This window comes from Aedes aegypti, chromosome 2 (genome assembly GCF_002204515.2).
Source record: "Aedes aegypti strain LVP_AGWG chromosome 2, AaegL5.0 Primary Assembly, whole genome shotgun sequence".
NCBI lineage: Eukaryota > Metazoa > Arthropoda > Insecta > Diptera > Culicidae > Aedes > Aedes aegypti.
In genome coordinates, this window is record NC_035108.1 from 371,558,727 (window position 1) to 371,578,043 (window position 19,317).

General features: G+C 41.0%; 1 protein-coding gene across 3 annotated transcripts in view; it reads left to right on the plus strand.

The window, feature by feature from the left end:
- Positions 1-19,317, plus strand: part of LOC5569446 (RNA pseudouridylate synthase domain-containing protein 2) — a 705,082-nt gene that overhangs the window by 671,491 nt on the left and 14,274 nt on the right. The gene's annotated exons all lie outside the window — the stretch shown is intronic.

Consider the following 19,317-nt stretch of genomic DNA (forward strand, 5'->3'; position numbering starts at 1 on the left):
CGAACGTTTAGAGGTAATCATACCATCTACCAAAGCTGCGGCAACACACATGAGCTGGGAACAGCTTTTATAGTGATGGGTGATATGCAGAGGCGCGTGATCGGGTGGTGGCCGATCAATGAACGAATGTGCAAGTTAAGAATCAAAGGCCGATTCTTTAACTTTAGCATAATCAACGTGCATAGCCCACACTCCGGAAGCACTGATGATGACAAGGACGCATTTTACGCGCAGCTCGAACGCGAGTACGACCGCTGCCCAAGCCACGATGTCAAGATCATCATAGGAGATTTGAACGCTCAGGTTGGCCAGGAGGAGGAGTTCAGACCGACGATTGGAAAGTTCAGCGCCCACCGGCTGACGAACGAGAACGGCCTACGACTGATAGATTTTGCCGCCTCCAAGAACATGGCCATTCGTAGCACCTATTTCCAGCACAGCCTCCCGTATCGGTACTCCTGGAGATCACCTCAGCATACAGAATCGCAAATCGACCACGTTTTGATCGATGGACGGCACTTCTCCGACATAACCGACGTCAGAACCTATCGTGGCGCCAACATTGACTCCGACCACTACCTGGTGATGGTGAAACTGCGCCCAAAACTATCCGTCATCAACAATGTACGGTACCGACGCCCGCCCCGGTACAATCTCGAGCGGCTGAAACAACCGGATGTCGCCAATGCGTACGCGCAGCATCTTGAGGCAGCGTTGCCGGATGAGGGCGAGCTCGATAGGGCCCCTCTTGAGGACTGCTGGAGGACAGTCAAAGCAGCCATTAACGACGCTGCCGAAAGCGTTGTCGGATATGTGGAACGGAGCTCAAGAAACGATTGGTTTGATGAGGAGTGCCAAGAGGTTTTAGAGGAGAAGAATGCAGCGCGGGCTGCAATGCTGCAGCATGGTACGCGGCAAAACGTGGAACGATACAGACTGAAGCGGAAACAGCAAACCCGCCTATTCCGGGACAAAAAGCGCCGCCTGGAAGAGGTGGAATGCCAAGAGATGGAGTTGCTGTACCGTTCTCAAGAAACGCGGAAGTTCTATCAGAAGCTCAACACATCCCGCAAAGGCTTCGTGCCGCGAGCTGAGATGTGCCGGGACAAGGATGGGAGCATCTTGACGGACGGACGCGAGGTGATCGAAAGGTGGAAGCAGCACTACGATGAACACCTGAATGGCGCAGAGAACACAGGCACAGAAGGTCAGGACAGCGAAGGCGATGGCTACGTCAGCACAGCGGACAGCGGAAATCAACCAGCTCCCACGATGGGGGAAGTTAAGGATGCCATTCAACAGCTCAAGAACAACAAAGCCGCTGGCAAGGATGGTATCGGAGCCGAACTCATCAAGATGGGCCCGGACAGGTTGGCCGCTTGTCTGCATCGGCTGATAGTCAGAATCTGGGAAACGGAACAGCTACCGGAGGAGTGGAAGCAAGGCGTTATATGCCCTATCTACAAAAAGGGCGACAAACTGGAGTGTGAAAATTATCGTACAATCACCATCCTAAACGCCGCCTATAAAGTGCTATCCCAGATTCTCTTCCGTCGTCTATCACCTATAGCAAACGAGTTCGTGGGAAGTTATCAAGCAGGTTTCATCGACGGCCGCTCGACAACGGACCAGATCTTTTCCGTGCGGCAAATCCTCCAGAAATGCCGTGAGTACCAGGTCCCTACACACCATTTGTTCATCGATTTCAAGGCGGCATACGATAGTATCGACCGCATAGAGCTATGGAAAATCATGGACGAGAACAGCTTTCCCGGGAAGCTCACAAGATTGATCAGAGCAACGATGGACGGTGTGCAAAACTGCGTGAAGATCTCGGGCGAACACTCCAGTTCGTTCGAGTCTCGGCGGGGACTACGACAGGGCGACGGACTTTCGTGCCTGTTGTTCAATATTGCGCTTGAAGGTGTCATGCGGAGAGCCGGACTTAACAGTCGAGGCACGATTTTCACGAGATCCGGACAATTTGTTTGCTTCGCGGACGACATGGATATTATTGGGAGAAAATTTGAAACGGTGGCAGATTTGTTCACCCGCCTGAAACGCGAAGCAACAAGAGTCGGGCTAATGGTGAATGCGTCGAAAACAAAGTACATGCTGGTTGGCGGAACTGAGCGCGACAGGACCCGCCTAGGAAGCAGTGTTACGATAGACGGGGATACCTTCGAGGTGGTGGACGAGTTCGTCTACCTCGGATCCTTGTTGACGGCTGACAACAATGTTAGTCGGGAAATACGGAGGCGCATCATCAGCGGAAGTCGTGCCTACTATGGGCTCCAGAAGAAACTGCGGTCAAGAAAGATTCACCCCCGCACCAAATGCACGATGTTCAAAACGCTCATAAGACCGGTAGTCCTCTATGGGCATGAGGCGTGGACTATGCTCGAGGAGGACTTGCAAGCTCTTGGGGTTTTCGAACGTCGAGTGCTAAGGACGATCTTCGGCGGCGTGCAGGACAACGGCGTGTGGCGGCGAAGGATGAACCACGAGCTCGCTCAACTCTACGGCGAACCCAGTATCGTGAAGGTAGCTAAAGCTGGAAGGATACGCTGGGCAGGGCATGTTGCAAGAATGCCGGACAACAACCCTGTAAAGATGGTGTTCGCCACGAATCCGGTCGGAACAAGAAGGCGTGGGGCGCAGCGAGCTAGGTGGATTGACCAGGTACACCAGGACCTGGAGAGCGTGGGTCACAGTCGAGGATGGAGAGAAGCGGCCATGAACCGAGGGAATTGGCGAAATATTGTTGGCGAGGCTTTATCAAGATAATTGATGTAAAGCCAAATAAATTCAAAAAAATAACGCATTTTGACAACTTCTCAAACCAGCAACTGTGTTTCGTGCACAGCAACATCGTAAATTTTTATCATTTTTTTTTGCAGGGTGTTTTTTTCTAAATTTCATTATTTACCAGTGTTTTCATATAATACAAACATCTCAAGGAAGTACAAATGAGTAGGATCGCTGAAATACTGTGATTATGACGTCAACTTTTGCCTGAAATGTATTGATCGTGGAATGTCGCACTGAAATTTAACTATTTGCGAAGGTTTAAAATAATCACTGTTTCAGTACACCTTTGGGGAAACTGAATGGGCTTTACAGCAATGGGGATGAGACTTTGAAGACAATTTGAGGGAAAAACCAAGAAAATTTATGTAAACTTGACGATAAATGTTGGGTTTACATATTTTTTCTCATAGCTCTTCAATTTTCTGTATAATCTTTCTTTTAAGTGGGTTTATCATACTTGTGAAACATCTAAGATATCTTTTTGTCTTGTTTGCATCGTTTTTTATCAATATTTTTCAGTTGTGAATGGTTTTGAAATCATAATCTCAAAAACAAGTTATTTTAATTACAGTGACCCAATGTCACCCCCTCTATGGGGTGAGATTGGGTCATTTTTAATTCACTTGTGGTGCCGCTGTGAATAAATATATGTCTTTAATTTTTGAACAGTTGTTAATGTACCATCAAAGTACATACACACCAAATTTGAAGTTTATTGGAGTTAAATTGCGATAGTTATTCAAAAAATAAATCGCACATATCCCTTTTTGACCCATTGTCACCCCCAATGACGGTATTCTCTCTCTTCCCTACCAATGTTGTCAAAAATAGAGAGTGCTGCACCTACCCAAGGGGGGTAGTTTGGCCCAATAAGTCAAATTTGGGTAAAATGCATTATTCTCAAGCTTGGGTTGAATGAACTCAATTTTGCGTTGAATCAAACCAAATTTAAGTAAATTTTGCTTATGGCTTTAGAGGCAAAGTACCTAATGGAGGCCTTGGTAATTTAGCCAAATTTGGGTTATGGGCTCAACTACGGTTTTGCGTTGAAAGAACTCAAATTTAAGTAGATCCGCGTTGCCGTGTACGTTCACGTCCATAACCTACTTTGATACCTTGATGCCTACAGCGTAGCGTCACGCCATTGCCGGGCGTATTGTAGAGCTTCATCTTCGTCGGTCTTGGGTGAAACTTCTCCAATTGCCTTGAACATTTAGGGTCGCCAGGTCCTCTTCCACGGCGTACAGCCAGCGTATTCGTGATCTTCCACGAAGCCGTCAACCTCTACCTGGTTCCCTGTTGAATATTATTTTCGCAATTTTTTCTTCCGACATTCGCACTAAGTGACCAGCGCACTGAAGTCTGCCGTATTTTACACGCTTGATAATATTCGCATCGTCGTACACTTGATACAACTCGTGATTCATACGTCTGCGCCACACACCATTTTTGAGTTTCCCACCGAGTATTGTCCGCAGCACTTTACGCTCGAAAACACCGAGAGCTTTCCGGTCTGACTCTTTCAACATCCACGCTTCATGCCCGTAGAGAGCCACCGGAAGAATCAATGTTTTATACAGGGCGAGTTTTGTTTCCGTTTGCAAGCTGCGGGACCTAAGCTGGTTACGTAGTCCGTAAAAGGCCCTATTCGCAGCCGCAACACGTCTTTTCACTTCGTGGGAAACGTCGTTGGCACATGTCACAAGTGTTCCAAGGTAAACAAATTCTTCACCAACTTCAAACACAACGGCATCAAACACTACCTCAGCATCTACACCACCATGCCTGACTCTATCTCTACTTGCAATCATGTATTTCGTTTTGGTAGAATTAATAATCAGGCCTATCCTCGCTATCTCCCTCTTCAGCATGTGCGACCTTGTGATAATAGTGCCATTTCTCTGCACGCCAGATCTCCTAATTGCACCCTCGAGTGCAATGTTGAACAGTAAATTCGAAAGTGCGTCTCCCTGCTTTAACCCGTCTAACGTCACGAACGAGGTTGACACCTCGTCTGCGATCCGAACACTTGATTTTGAACCATCCAGCGTAGTACGTATCAGCCTAATAAGTTTCGCCGGAAAACCATGTTCATACATTATCTGCCACAGCTCAATCCTTTTAACTGGGCCGTACGCCGCCTTGCAATTAATAAACATATGGCGAGTCTGCAAGTTATACTCCCGGAATTCATCTAGGATCATTCGCAAGCTAAACATCTGGGTATCTGCCGACAAAGGAGTCCTCGGTCCCAGTCTGTTAAACGGAATGCACGACAGTATTTTTATGCTGAATGCAGCATGGTAATTCCTCTGTAATTTGCACACTCTAGCCTGTGTTCTTTGTTTTAGATTGGGCGTATGAGGCCATCCAACCAGCCGGTATTTCTTCGTCTTTCCATACCTTCAGAAGCACTCGGTGGATCGATTGGTAAACCTACCCACTTCCGTGCTTGAGAAGCTCGACCGGGATCTCATTCTTCTCAGCAGCCTTACAGTTCTTCAGCTCGCTGATAGTCTTTTTAACCTCTCCTATGGTAGGTAGGTCCACAGGTTGGTCGTCACCATCAATGTTCATCATATTTCTAGCTAAATTTTCATTTTCACCGTTCAACAGTTGCTGAAAGTGCTCCTTCAACTCCTTCCTGGCAGCCATCTAGATCATTGCACATGGCGGCCCTTGGTACGAAAATCTCTGAATATCGTTAAGGTTCATACTTTCTTGAGCTTCAGCTACCACACTTTCTTCCTGCTGCCTTTTCTTCCTGATGTGAATTTGATCTTCTTCGGCTCTCTCTGCCCTGTACCGCTCCTGTTCTGTCAGGTACCGGCCTCTAGCATACGGCTTCTGGCGGAATTCTTCTTGTTTGTCACTCTCTGGCACTCTTCATCGAACCAGTCGTTTCGTCTTCATCGTTGACTAGTGCCGATCTCTTCCCGCGCCGTTGTTGTCACAGCTTCGTGGATAGGGTCCCACATGCTGTCAATATCTCCAGAAATGTTGATTCTTCCCAACTGCTCGTCTAGCTGCTGGTGGAACTGTGCAGCTACCCCATCAGTCGTCAAGCGTTGGATATTGAAGCGCAGCGTTCTGTTAGCTCTGGAACTGGATACACTGGAACAGACACTGGATAATTGCGCCTAAATTTCAGCTACAACGAGATAATGATCCGAGTGGATATTAGGGTCTCGGAAGATCCTGACTAGCGTTGGGCGATTTTGAATCGATTTTCCGAAAATCGATGTTTTCATTTCGATTAATCGATTTTTTGAATCGATGTTTGGGGAATCTGAAATCGGGTGAATCGATTTTCTCTATTCGAATTTTTGATATGATTTATTTTGTTAAACTTGATGAATATTTTTCAATGAACTGATGGAAATGGAGCCAAATTTTGAACTATCTTGAAGTAGTAAATCTGTTCTATTGACATCCAAAAATGATTTAATTTATGGATGTTTAAATCGAATGCAAATGCATTTCAAACTTCAAAAATTTCAATTCGAATTCGATTCGAAAGCAATCGATTAAATCGATGAATCGATTCGGCAGTTTAAATGTGAATCGATTCAGTAACATCGATGTTACAGATAAATTTGCCCAACGCTAATCCTGACATCAATGACATCTGAGAAATGTCGTCTATCAACCAGCACGTGGTCTATTTGGGAGCAGACATCGCAACTCGGGTTTTCGCCTGGTGTGTTTGCAGATATTTTTGCTTGCAAAGTAGGTATTACTGATTACCATCCCTCTAGCCGGTAACTGAATGGAGGCTTTCCGAAGAGGTCTTCTTTCCCGATCTGCGCATTTGCGTCGCCAATGATTATCTTGACATCTTATTTCGGGCACTTTCCTTATCTAGGCTCTCAAAAAACTCATCCTTCATGACATCGGGCGAATATTTCTTTGGTGCATACATGCTGATTAGGCTATAGTTGCAGAACTTGCCCTTCATTCTCTACTCACAAATTCGGTCGCTTACAGGTTTCCACCGAATAACTGGCTTCATCTTCTTCCAAATTACTATGAAGCCAACTTGACTTCTGCTCTGTCGCCGCCGCTGTAGTAGTCTCAAAGCTCTCAATAGATTTTCTGGAATAATCCCTGGATGATTTTGTGGCATTTTCTGAGACAAAACATAGATAACGTGTAGGAATCCATATGAAAATGATTGAAGAAAACCGAAAAATCGGCTTAGGACCTCCTTGGACTCTAGCTTCTCCGGGCAGTTTATCGAACAATCTTCGGTGTTGAAGTAATGGTGAATAAGGCGATACAGTTTCTTCTCGGGTTTACACTCGCACACGTGGTAGGTGTATTTGTCCGTTTTATCTATTTATCCAAACTACCGTAGACGCACCATCCTAAACGAGACTTCACTGTTCCCCTATAGGCCGACTAATATCTTCGGTGTGACGGCCTCGTCGCTACAAATAGGCAATCTTTTCAAGTGGGGGTGGCCCGTTTGCAGCTCAGCGAATCGTAGTGTTTGCGATGGAAAGTAAAGGTTCTTGACGGTGCGCACGTGCTTCAACTGGAAATGATGTGCATCATCTGTTGTCCCACTTCTGACATTTCCAGCGACACAATCTGTAGCTCGTCCTCGCTTCTCGTCATGTTAGCGGTTCACCTGAGACACAATGGAACTGTTGGCTCTTCTAATCCCAGTCCTTGAACCAGAATATGCTCGATCAACGTCGCAAAAGATCCCTCGTCTAAGAAGGTAAACGCGTTTACTGACTCTGATTTTCCGTACAATGTTACGGGAACAATTCGGAAGAGGACGGATTGGCCACAATGGTGATGAATATGGCTCTCGATTGAGGTCCCAGCTGGCTTGATCGGTGCGTCAGATTTTCCATGCTGCAGTTGATGGTGAAGGAACTCACATCCGTTAATTACACATCGGCTGGACACTCTACAAGGGTGACGATCGTGAGAATTGAGGCAACTGCTACACAACTTCAATCGTTAAACGTTTTTCCACCGATTGTCCATCGAAAGTTGCTGGAATGTTGGGCAGCTGTTTAGACAGTAGCCGACTTTTTCGCAAAAAAGCACGGCTTTTCGACACAATTTTCTCGTGCTGCAGTGCTGCTAGTGTTGCCCTCGGAATGGGCGTTTACGAAGCTTCTATCTTTATTTCGGGGCTTTTCGCTCCTGGCTTGTTGAGCCCCCGTGTAGATCACCATCTTGCTGACCAACTTGACAACTGTCCCCATAAAGTTACTGAAGGTTCTCAAACTTGGCCAGGAAGTTACTAAAGGCTTCACATTGGCCGGTAATGTTTCCACCAACTCTTGAAGAAGCGCTGGATTCGACTAGAGTGCTTGTTGCGCCGCAGCGATGAGATGCTGCGCCAGATTTCTAATCGAAATTTCAAAATCGATCAGTGAATCCAACCTCTCTGGCTTTGGTACGGGTGTCCTAAGCAATACCTACAACTTTGTAGAAGATCTCAAAAATAAGGCAAGGTTCAAAATGGCGGTTTGTAAGTGCAAAATGGCATTTTTGGTCATAAAGAATCTGTATGCAAATTTCCAGGCGATTCAAAAAATACAAAAATTAAATTTAAAAAAAAAATCGTCATGTTCGGTGGAATTACTCTGGGGGTGAATTGTTGGGAAAGCCCATGCCGAGCTTGACATTCATAGGGAGAACATCGGGAATTGGTGGCTGTACAAAACTTGTCGCACTGGAGTTCAAATTGGCAAAAGAACTATTACCGAGTCTCACCCTTCCACCGATATTTTCAGTGGTTCTTGGAAAAGCACCGTTCGCGGGAGCGCTCTGGTGGGTTTCTTCGCGTAGAAGAGTGTTGAAACGAGTAGCAAGGGCGTCCAATTGTAAATTTCGACTCGTCGTCTGCAGCGTGCTGTTGAGTGGTGGAGGTGCGCGCAGTGGATCGCGTTGCTCAATCAGTGTCGATGCGATCAACGACGGCTTCACAGCATTATGCTGAGGGGCGAATCGAATTCGGGGGCCTGTTCTACTAGTTCCCTTAGATTTGACTCCCTAGGCGAGCAGATTTGAATTGCGATGTCTTTGATCCGGGATTCCACTCTCGGTCAATCTCGTCTGGTTCGAACTCACTATAGAAATTTTGGTATTGCGAACCGTTGGCATCTTCAGTCTTGTTCATTCACTGGTAGTGGTATCTTTGTGAGGGTTGGTGAGGGCGTTGCCATCTGAGGCTTCTTCTTCCTTTTGAATCATCTTCAATCGGCATTTTCGCATCTGGGCTTCCAGGCTTAGCAACTCCTCTGCCGAAAAAGGGTGTTGTCCGTACAGAGCCAGCTGCTGTTGCAAAGTGCGTAAAACTGGATTGTCAGCAAATGATTTACTGGTCTCGCTAGCAGACTTAGTAATGATGGGAAGCTGAAGTGGTGGGTCCAGAACATGTCCAACGACATTGGTCGAAATATCAATGCGAGCATTCTGGTCTAGTTGACGGTACAGCTAGATCCGGCAGCGGATGCTAGTCCGGTGGAGGAGTGTTGGTCAACCTATGCTTTGACCTGCCTCTCACGAGCTTCAATCTCGTTCACGCGCTCAGAACGCTACGACTATCACCTTCAGCTCCCACAATCGACTCTTTTAATTCATATTGCTACTGTGAATGCTTTTTTTGTACCTTGCAAAATTCTTGTAGGGTTTCCCGAAAGCAATCCCTTAACGAATTTCTTTAAAAACTCTTGAATCAATCTTAGTGGTTTTTTTTCTTGTAGGAACTGTAGAAATCCTTGGAAGATCTAGTAGAGTAAATGAAAAAAAATCCTTGAATAGTATCTGGGAAAATTTTCAAAGTTATTTCGGTGGAAATTGGTACAAATAGTTTCGTTGGATTTCATGGAGAAAATTCTGAATAAATTCCTGTAACTATTCCTTAATAAATCTCTGGAAAATTTCCTGGGATAAATTGTTGCAAATCTCTGAAGATATTTCTGTAGGAAGAGCTGCTGTTAGGATTCCAAAAGAAATCTATGGAAAAACAGAAGATTCCCTAGGCCTGTTACCTCGAGGAATTTGGAAAAGAATTTCTGGATAATAATCGCGTAAGAGTCTCCGAAGGTTTCTCCAGATCCTGTAGAATTATGCAGTAGAATTCACAGTAAGGAGAAGGAGGAAAATAGTAACTTTAGATACCGTTTTGGTTAATAAAGATACTTTGAAGACTTTTCATTAAAAATAAAGACTTTTCATTAAAATAGTGACCAAATCTCTCAAAAGAGACCTGCTACCAGATTTTGTAAAGCAATCTGTCAAAAACTTTGAAAGTGACTATAAATAAATCAAGTCGCCTAGTATTATGTATTGTTCCTTCTGTAGCTCCTAGATGAATTCATCAACCAGTTGTTAGTGCAATTATGCGAGTGGAAACTTTCAAAAACTACAGGAGGAAAATGCAAAGAATATCATAATGAGTTGGCCAAAAAACTCCCCAAGATTTTTCAAAGATCTCATCACTCGAAATTTTGAAGAAATGCAAAGTGAACTGTGCTGCTCAGGAAAAAAAACTGTGAGCACCTCTTATTACCAGATCTTCATCGAAAATAACATTGAAAGAAAAGTTGATATGAATTTCAGTTAGCTTAAATATGTTAATTATCAAAATTTGATTATTTTGGTAAGTTGATAGTAATTTTTCGCAATTTATTATTTTTAAACAAAACGACTCTGAGCTATGGCTTTGCGGACCACTTGGGAGAATGTCATGGACCCCCGGTTGGGAAACGCTGAGCCATGGCACCGTTTTCCATCGTTGGCCGGTCTGACGCCTGTGGGCAAGCAAACACACTGCATATATGCATCATCCTTGTGCCCCACCGGAGGCAAACAACAGATCGTCCATTTCTCGGTGGTTGGGTCTCGTCCGTCCCCTCTCACCACAATATCTATGCATTTCGTGCCTTTCGTGCTCGGGTCGGGCTGTTGCGGAGCTTCGTGACTTGAAAGTCTTCTTGTGGCGTCGTCTATCGTGTGTCTCAGGTGAAAAACTGTTGCTAGAGAGATAGTTGATGTTATTTTAGAAATTTAATTACAATTTATAATAGGTTCTGCATAAACAGACAGTTTTGCTCATTGCGATTGCATGAAGTCCCTCAGGCCACTCTGGTATGGCAGCTCATTCAATTCCAGGTTCGGAGTTCGGTTTGTTCCCCATGAAAAGCTCTTCTTGTGAATATCACACTCTACGGCAAATACTGTTTGTCTGATGGAGGGAACGCGGAGGGGGTTCGGTCGTGGATGATGATGGCTGGCGATATTGGGCCAAAAGTTGCAACTGCCTGTCTGCCACACTGGCAGAACAGCAAACAATGAATATAAATTTCATTAACACCTGTACCATGAATAACTGAAAATTTGTTGTTTTCATGATAAGCATGCAACGAAACGGTCTGTTTCTCTCTCTAGTTTATTTAGACAGGTTAGATGGGTCGAGAGAGTCGTTATTATGAATTTCGGACGGCCGTTATATAAACGAACTACTAATGTGATTGTGCAGGCTTTATGATGGCAATCTCATCAATTATGATTTAAAATGCATCTGGATAAATAGGCTTGTTTGTGGCTCATTTCACATGATGATTTAGTAGATATTTGGCCAGTTGGGAGTTGGTTGACACATTGCTCCTATTCACTAGTACGATATCTATTGATTTATTCGAACGCTGTATAGGGTGGCTTGTGCTCCCTCTATTGTAGGCTTTAGCTTATATTAATAATTAAAAGTTGTTCAGTTCTATCAATAACTGTAACAAACAGTTCACGCTAGGTTCTCACTCGTTAGATTAATTTTGCAACTTTTGACCAAACCTTTTGTTACAATTGTTTTTGTGTAGCCCAATTATCAATCGATCAATTAGTTTTTTGCCGTCTGATTCCTATCATTCCTCGCACCAAGCCACTCAGTTTCCCCGCAATTCACGATGAGCTCATTAAAGGCTCGCACTGTCCAAACGACGTGGGTAACTCCCATTTGCATAAATTTATCAAAAGTTAATTACTTCATCTGCAAACATTTTCCGCCATTCTGGTTTTGGTCCCCTTCCGCCCTTTCCATCATTTCGAATCATTGCTCTTGACAAGGGGTGGCCACGGCCTGGCGTTCTGTCCCCGCTTTACTATCGGTTGGCAGCACCTAATAAGTGGTTTCAAAATCGTACAAATTAGTTCATTCGCCCGGTTAGTTTCGGAGTTCGCTTCCCGAGTGCAAACTAATCACAGAAACACCATAGAGTGAGTGCATCCCCTCTATGTGACATACAGAATGACGGGGAGGGCACATTTTGGTTCCCTGTTTGGAGCAATGTTTAAGGTTGTTCGGTTGGAAAGTGCCACTCATCATGCTTACGGTGCTCCCCCGATCGTTGTTATCAGAAAATAAGAACTTTATCAAATAATAACCAACACCAGTCGATTTTTATAGCTAAACCGCATGGTAGGCTCTGATGTAACGATCTAATGATGGAATATGTTCACAACTTCTAAGTAAAACAGTAATAATTCAAAGTTTGATTTATAGTTAATTTGTACACGAATTCTCAATATCGGGGCGAGTTTTAAGATAAGAGATCAACAACATTCTGAGTTTCGCACTTTTGAGGCGTATCTATTAACAACATTAACTATAATACTCTAAAGATCAAGCCCTTTCAGGACGTAGATTTTCAACTTAAAAAAAGTCACGTAAATCTCAACCAATCCTGATAAAATGTTCAGACGAGGTCCAATTTTTATTGTAGTTTTGATGGCATGGATGACAATCTTCAAATACCGCCGCATGATTCCGGAACTATTCCAGAGTCGCTTGGGATACCTACCAATAGTTATTTAGGGTATTCCAATAATTACTATGTTTTTGCCTATGGAACGACCCTGAATCAGTCTTCCCATTAACAGAACCGATGTTCAACTTTGATTCAAACCTTGCAACTTGTGTTGAACCACAAACACGCTTCGTCTCTGTACCAGTGTAGGGGAAAGTGGGGCAGTTTGGCCACCTTAAGGAAAAGTCGATAAAAGTGCTGAAAATATTAAGAATTTTTCGAATGTTTGTATGATTTCCAACACTAGATCCGCATGATTTCCTTTGTCTTATAAAGTTCACGGATGAATGATTGATTTTTCAAAATTTCTCATTTTTCGAGTCGATTTTTTACTGATGGGGTGATATGAGCACCCCATTTTTGACTGCAAAATAATCTCATGTAATCTAAAAGTTGAATTATTTTGTTATCACAATTGAAAGTTATTAGTATTTATAAATACTCCGTGCAGGAAGATATATTTTTTTAAAAACATTCTAACAGTCAAACATCATAATTCTGAAATGATGAAATTTAAAAATGTCATTCGGGGCGATATGGGCAGTTTTTTCGAACATCATTTATTTATTTTTATTTGAGTTTTGAACATTGACTTATAACATGCCTATTGCTTTATTTCCTCATCAGCTTTGGGGTTGCATGTTATTCCAGATGAAATTTAAAGAATTTATGCAGTTTTAAGTTTTAATTCTCCAAAATGTAAATTCGGTAAAATTTTACATTACGAATTTTACCACAAGACATCTTTGGCATTTTTTTTTAAATACCGCAGTTTTGGTCCGACCAAAAAAGTTAGTATGGAATTTCTGCAAGTAGGAAGAAATTGGTTTTTACATTAATATGTTCGCCATAATATTATGAAACTTCGAAATTCATGCAAAACATTTTCTGATATGTTAGATAAAAAAAACCTTCATAAAAATTCCATCCATTTTAACGTAAATCATTGTTTATCAGACGAATAAAAGAACAAGATATTTTGTAGTAAATCCTACAAAAATCACCTAAACTTTTCTGAGAGGTACATCGTCAAAAATTTGGTTAAAATTTTCAGGGATTCTACGTTGAATTTTAGTTTTTTTCGACAAGAATTTAGTAAACTTATTCAAATTCAATTTAAGTTGAAATTAATCGAAAAAACAATATTTTAAGAAGTTCTTCGAAAGATCTATAAATCAGATTTTGATTTAAAAAAAAAAATTAAGAGGTAATCCTGGAGTAGTTTTTGAACCAAATAATCGCTAAATTAATATTCGGATTAAAAAATGTGGAGTAATTTTTAGAACCTAAAATTAACGCTGATTGAATTTCTGGAGATTTTTTTTTCGAGAATGAAATGCAAAATCCTTCAATAAATCTGTTGAAACATTTTCTTAAAAAAATCCCCAGAAAATCAATAATTCTATTTAAAGTAAAAATACTTGAATAAATTTCCGATGGAAACTTTATAGGAATGTTTGAGTTTAAATTAAATTAGGTAGGCATTTTTAAAGAAATTTTGGAATAGTTTTATTGAGAGAATTTTTAAGGCATGTGGACAGCAATATCAAATTGATTTTTAGATAAAAGGAACACTTAGAACATTTTCCCAACTGAATCTTGATAAATTATTTATGAAAATGTTGTGGAATATTATGAGGAATCTTTTGAGTAACCTGTAATATACATTTAATGTTTTTTTTTTGCAGGAAGTCCTAAATAAATATCGCTGTGAATGTTTCATGCAATCCTTGAAGAATTACGAAGCTAAACAAGTCAGACTTTACTATTCGGTGACTTGATTATCCGGGATTGGATTATCCGGAATTTTACAACAAATCTGAAGGCTATTCTACTGGTCTTGCTCTTCTAGACATAGAAAAAGCATTCGACAGTGTTTGGCATGAAGGTTTGATTGTAAAATTAAAAAACTTTAATTTTCCAACATACATTGTTAGAATAATTCAAAGTTATCTGTCAAATCGTACACTTCAGGTTAATTATCAGAACTCCAGATCTGAAAGACTTCCTGTAAGAGCTGGTGTTCCTCAAGGCAGCATTTTGGGACCAATATTATACAATATTTTCACATCTGACTTACCTGAGCTACCTCAGGGATGTCAAAAATCTTTGTTTGCGGATGACACAGGCCTCTCCGCCAAAGGACGAAGCCTGCGTGTCATCTGTAGTCGATTGCAAAAAAGTTTGGATATTTTTTCTTCATACTTACAAAAATGGAAGATTTCTCCTAATGCTTCCAAAACTCAACTAATAATATTTCCACATAAACCAAAAGCTCTTTATTTGAAACCTTCAAGTAGACATGTTGTCACGATGAGAGGGGTTCCAATAAATTGGTCAGATGAAGTTAAGTATCTAGGGCTCATGCTAGATAAGAATTTAACTTTCAAAAATCACATTGAGGGCATTCAAGCCAAATGTAATAAATATGTAAAATGTCTCTATCCCCTTATTAATAGAAAATCAAAACTTTGTCTTAAGAACAAGCTGTTGATATTCAAACAAATTTTCAGGCCAGCCATGTTGTATGCTGTACCAATATGGACTAGCTGTTGTAATACCAGGAAGAAAGCTCTGCAGAGAATTCAAAATAAAATTTTGAAAATGATTCTGAAGCTTCCTCCCTGGTATAGTACCAATGAGTTACATAGAATATCCAATGTTGAAACATTGGAACAAATGTCAAATACAATCATAAATAATTTCAGGCAAAAATCGTTACAATCTTCTATTGCCACGATTAATGCGTTATATGTTTAGGTTAAGTTAGGTTAAGTATATTAAAAACGTTTTTTTTTTTCTCTTATAAGCAGGTGAAATCAACTCACCTGTAAAAAAACTGAACTGCTACGGCAAATGAAATGTAATATGTTGTTAACATAATGTTAATAAAATCTTAAATTTGTTTTACCAAATTAGGATGATAGAGTTGTCAAATAACACAGAACACCTAGATATAAGAAATGAATGTAATGTTTGGAATGATACTAATAAAGAAATTAAAAAAAATAAAAAAATAAAAAAAAATTAAAAAAAAAAACGGTAGAATGAACATCGAGAAACACAAAAACTTTCAATTGAATGTCATCTGACATAATGAAATTTGCATATATCATAAGTTTTACATTCAGACATATCGGATCATAAACAACATGAATAGTTTTATCATGCTTGTTCGACATAATATATATTTAGTGAAAACAGCGCCAAATACGAAAAATGACAGAAACAAACAAAGCCATAGCGTTTACTAGCGAAGCCATCATGGTTAGAGCCATTTAAATGACATTTTTCTTTCCGACATTCGTTTGGCCGCTTGTGTTTTGAAAGTTTAAGGGTATCGCTGCCGAATAACAACGACAACGTGTCGACTACCGTGATTGCTTACAACACTGATTAGTGCCTAGAAAAATGAAGTTCAATGTTGAAATTGTTAGATACCTGCTTGGTCTAGCAGTGTTCCGTAATTGTGGAACCATGGTCTATATTATGGATCTTTTGCAGGAACTGCTAATATTCAGTATTTAGAATCATGAATTATGTTAAAGATGAAATCATACTAAGTTTAAGTGAACGAGCCATTTTTATTCCACAATAGTTGAATATTACCATCTCTGCTTATAAATAACAATGACACTTCTTACGAAAAACGTCGATGTTTTTATTACTGTGCAATACCATCTCAACATTTGTCTAAAACTTAATATTTTACGAACGTAACGCTCGGCATTATAAATGATTAGAACCAATGGGGTCCTAAAATTGTTGATAAAATTTTGTTTTTATTAAATATTAAAATAGAGCGTGTTCTTGTTACTACTTTGGCAATTTTTTCCGCTCAAAAACGACTATATCATATTTAAACTTCAATTTAAAAAAAAGGTTCAAATTTGAACTTTGAGACTTTTGATCATGATTGACGTTCACTAAGGGGTCTATTTTGTAAATCGAGCAGATTCATGTGCTTCGTCTGTAATCACTGTCGATCAAAGTAAGCATGCATATTTCCGATGTCACCCGTCGACTGTCATAATAATCCAGCCCCATTGAGTGACAAGTATTGAAAAAAATCGAGTGACCGAGACGTGTCGAGCGAATTTTTTGGTCGACAGTGACTCCAGTCGAGTCATTTTGATCGAATCGATTTATAAAATAGGGCCCTTAGTCGACAAAAAAAAAACGTCACAGGGGTTCAACTTTCTAACACCGGAGTTGTTCCTATCTGACATTTCGAAAGGAACACGGAAAACTAAATACACTCAAAATTTAAGTTTAAACCAAGCGGTGTAACAATATCACATAAACAGGTAAAAAGGTGTTTGTGGACTTAAATTAAGAACATTTAAAAATTGAGTATGCATGTGTTTCTGACATAAACATAGGCGTTTGGTACAAAAAATGGGACAGGGCTTTAGGACCCTATTTGTATGGTAAACAAGAAATAGGTCTTACGTCAACGGACACTCACTAAAAAGTTACAAAAAATCGGGCTCTTCATGCCTACAAACTGTGTGTGTTATTTTCACACATCCTGAAAAATTGATTTTGTACTGATTCTGCATAATTTTCTCAAACTTTACGATGCACAGAGATGCTTAAAATGACGGAGTTTCATTATGTGTCATATACATTGCAAAAAAAGAACAAGAAATCATCCCAGAATCAGATTTTTTAGCATGTGTTAAAATTAAATACCTGGTTTATTGGTCCAGAAGAGCTCTACATAAATCATTATTATCATTTTGTTTACTGTAATGTCTGAAAACGGTATTTTTTTAAATATAGTTTATATATTGTTCCAAAACCCTCCAGAGGTTACGAAACCTTATGCAAACTTTCTTTGCACCAAGTTCTGGTATATTTGTTCTGATAATGAAGGCCAATGAAAAACCGTACACATATTTCTATTTTCTTCAATGTTTGGACCTAAAAGGGCCTTCCTCAGCCGAGTGGTAAGAGTCTGCGGCTACAAAGCAAGCCTGGCTTTGAAGGAGTCTGGATTCGATTCCCGGTCGGTCCAAGATCTTTTCGTAATGAAAATTTCCTTGACTTACCTGGGCATAGAGTATCATCGTACCTGCCACACGATATACGAATGCGAAAATGGCAATTCAGGCAAAGAAAGCTCTTAGTTAATAACTGTTGAAGTGCTCATAAGAACACTACGCTGAGAAGCACCCAAGTAACCATAAGCACTAATAATAAGCCCTTAATCAGCATCATAAATGCGTACATGCATTATAACAGCACCACAAATGCTTACCCACCTTATAACAGCACTTCCGCTGCATAGAAACCCTATTACAGCATCATTAATGCTTCTAAGCCTGATGCATACGGGCATTAAATAAGCACTATATTGGCTCTATATTCGCATACAGGGCCTGTGTAAATGCCATCTAGTGTTTTGACAGATATACCACGTGCTTTGTGTTTACATATAGTGGTGAGAGGGAGTCAAACATAAGTCTTCTCACTACTACAATTGCAGGTTTTATGACGGGGAAAAGTGGTGGTTTAAATTGGTCACTTTTCTTTCCAATACTATTCATCTTATGTGGGCGAAGGAGCAAAGGAGCAGAACTTCAACAACTCAACAATACAGGTGTCGCAGGTTCGAGACGCAAAATGAGGAATTTCATCATCATAAAACAAGGATCAATATGTGGCAATTTCAAGTCCTCAAAAGGATGAAAACCACCAAAATGAATAAGTCTGATACGGAGAAGTACTATCTCAATCATTTTATTACATTTTGCATACTATTCGAGGTTTCCGTTTTCATTCATTTATTTATTTACCTCGTGTACCAGCTGCTTGGCCGCATACGCGAAAGCTCTCTGGCTGCGTACGCGAAAGCACAAAATATTCGCCCGAAAAACCTGGCGAAAACAACTGACGTTTCTCACGTGGTCTTATATCAGCACTAGTGATGCCGAGAAGCACGGTTATATCTTCGCATTATAATGGCACGCTATTTCGCCTTTTCTGGCATTATATGCGTATATAAAACTGACAAGCATCAAATGATTACCTTATATGCGCATATAATGCTGTTACCGTGCCGCATTATCGTGCTTACTGGTTACTTGGGCAGGCTCTGTCCCAGTGAGGACGTAATGCCAAGAAGAAGAAGAAGGGGGCGAAACTTTAAAACAGACCCTATGTTTTTGTTTTTTTTTTCAATTTTCTCCTAATTTGATGGTCAACTATAGAAACTTACTTATGAGCACAGATTTCATGGCAAAAACGGTCTGCGGAACACCGTGCATGCTGTTACTGATGCGCGGTAACCGTATGTTATAGGGCAGTCATCTGGTTTGCTGGTTTGTTTCAAGCGGATCAAATGCTTCACTAAAACACAACTTGCTTCGGGATAGGGGATAGCTAGTGCTGTGTGGGTGGGTAGAATGGGGGCACATCGAAAACGCGCCAAATTGCTAACAAAATTATGAACTATGGAGGGCCCTCGTGAATGATTTGCCAATATTGCACTGCCATGACAGGGCCCATTTCCGGATGCCGATGTTCGACTTTCGAGTGGTGACGGTGCTCGCAGACATTCCGTTTGGATGTCCTGAGTGGATTTGAGTGACAGAGACTAACAAAACAACTTTGGATGGGGTTTTGGCTGCTGTGCTATGCTAAATAAATGCATTAGAAGAGTATGATG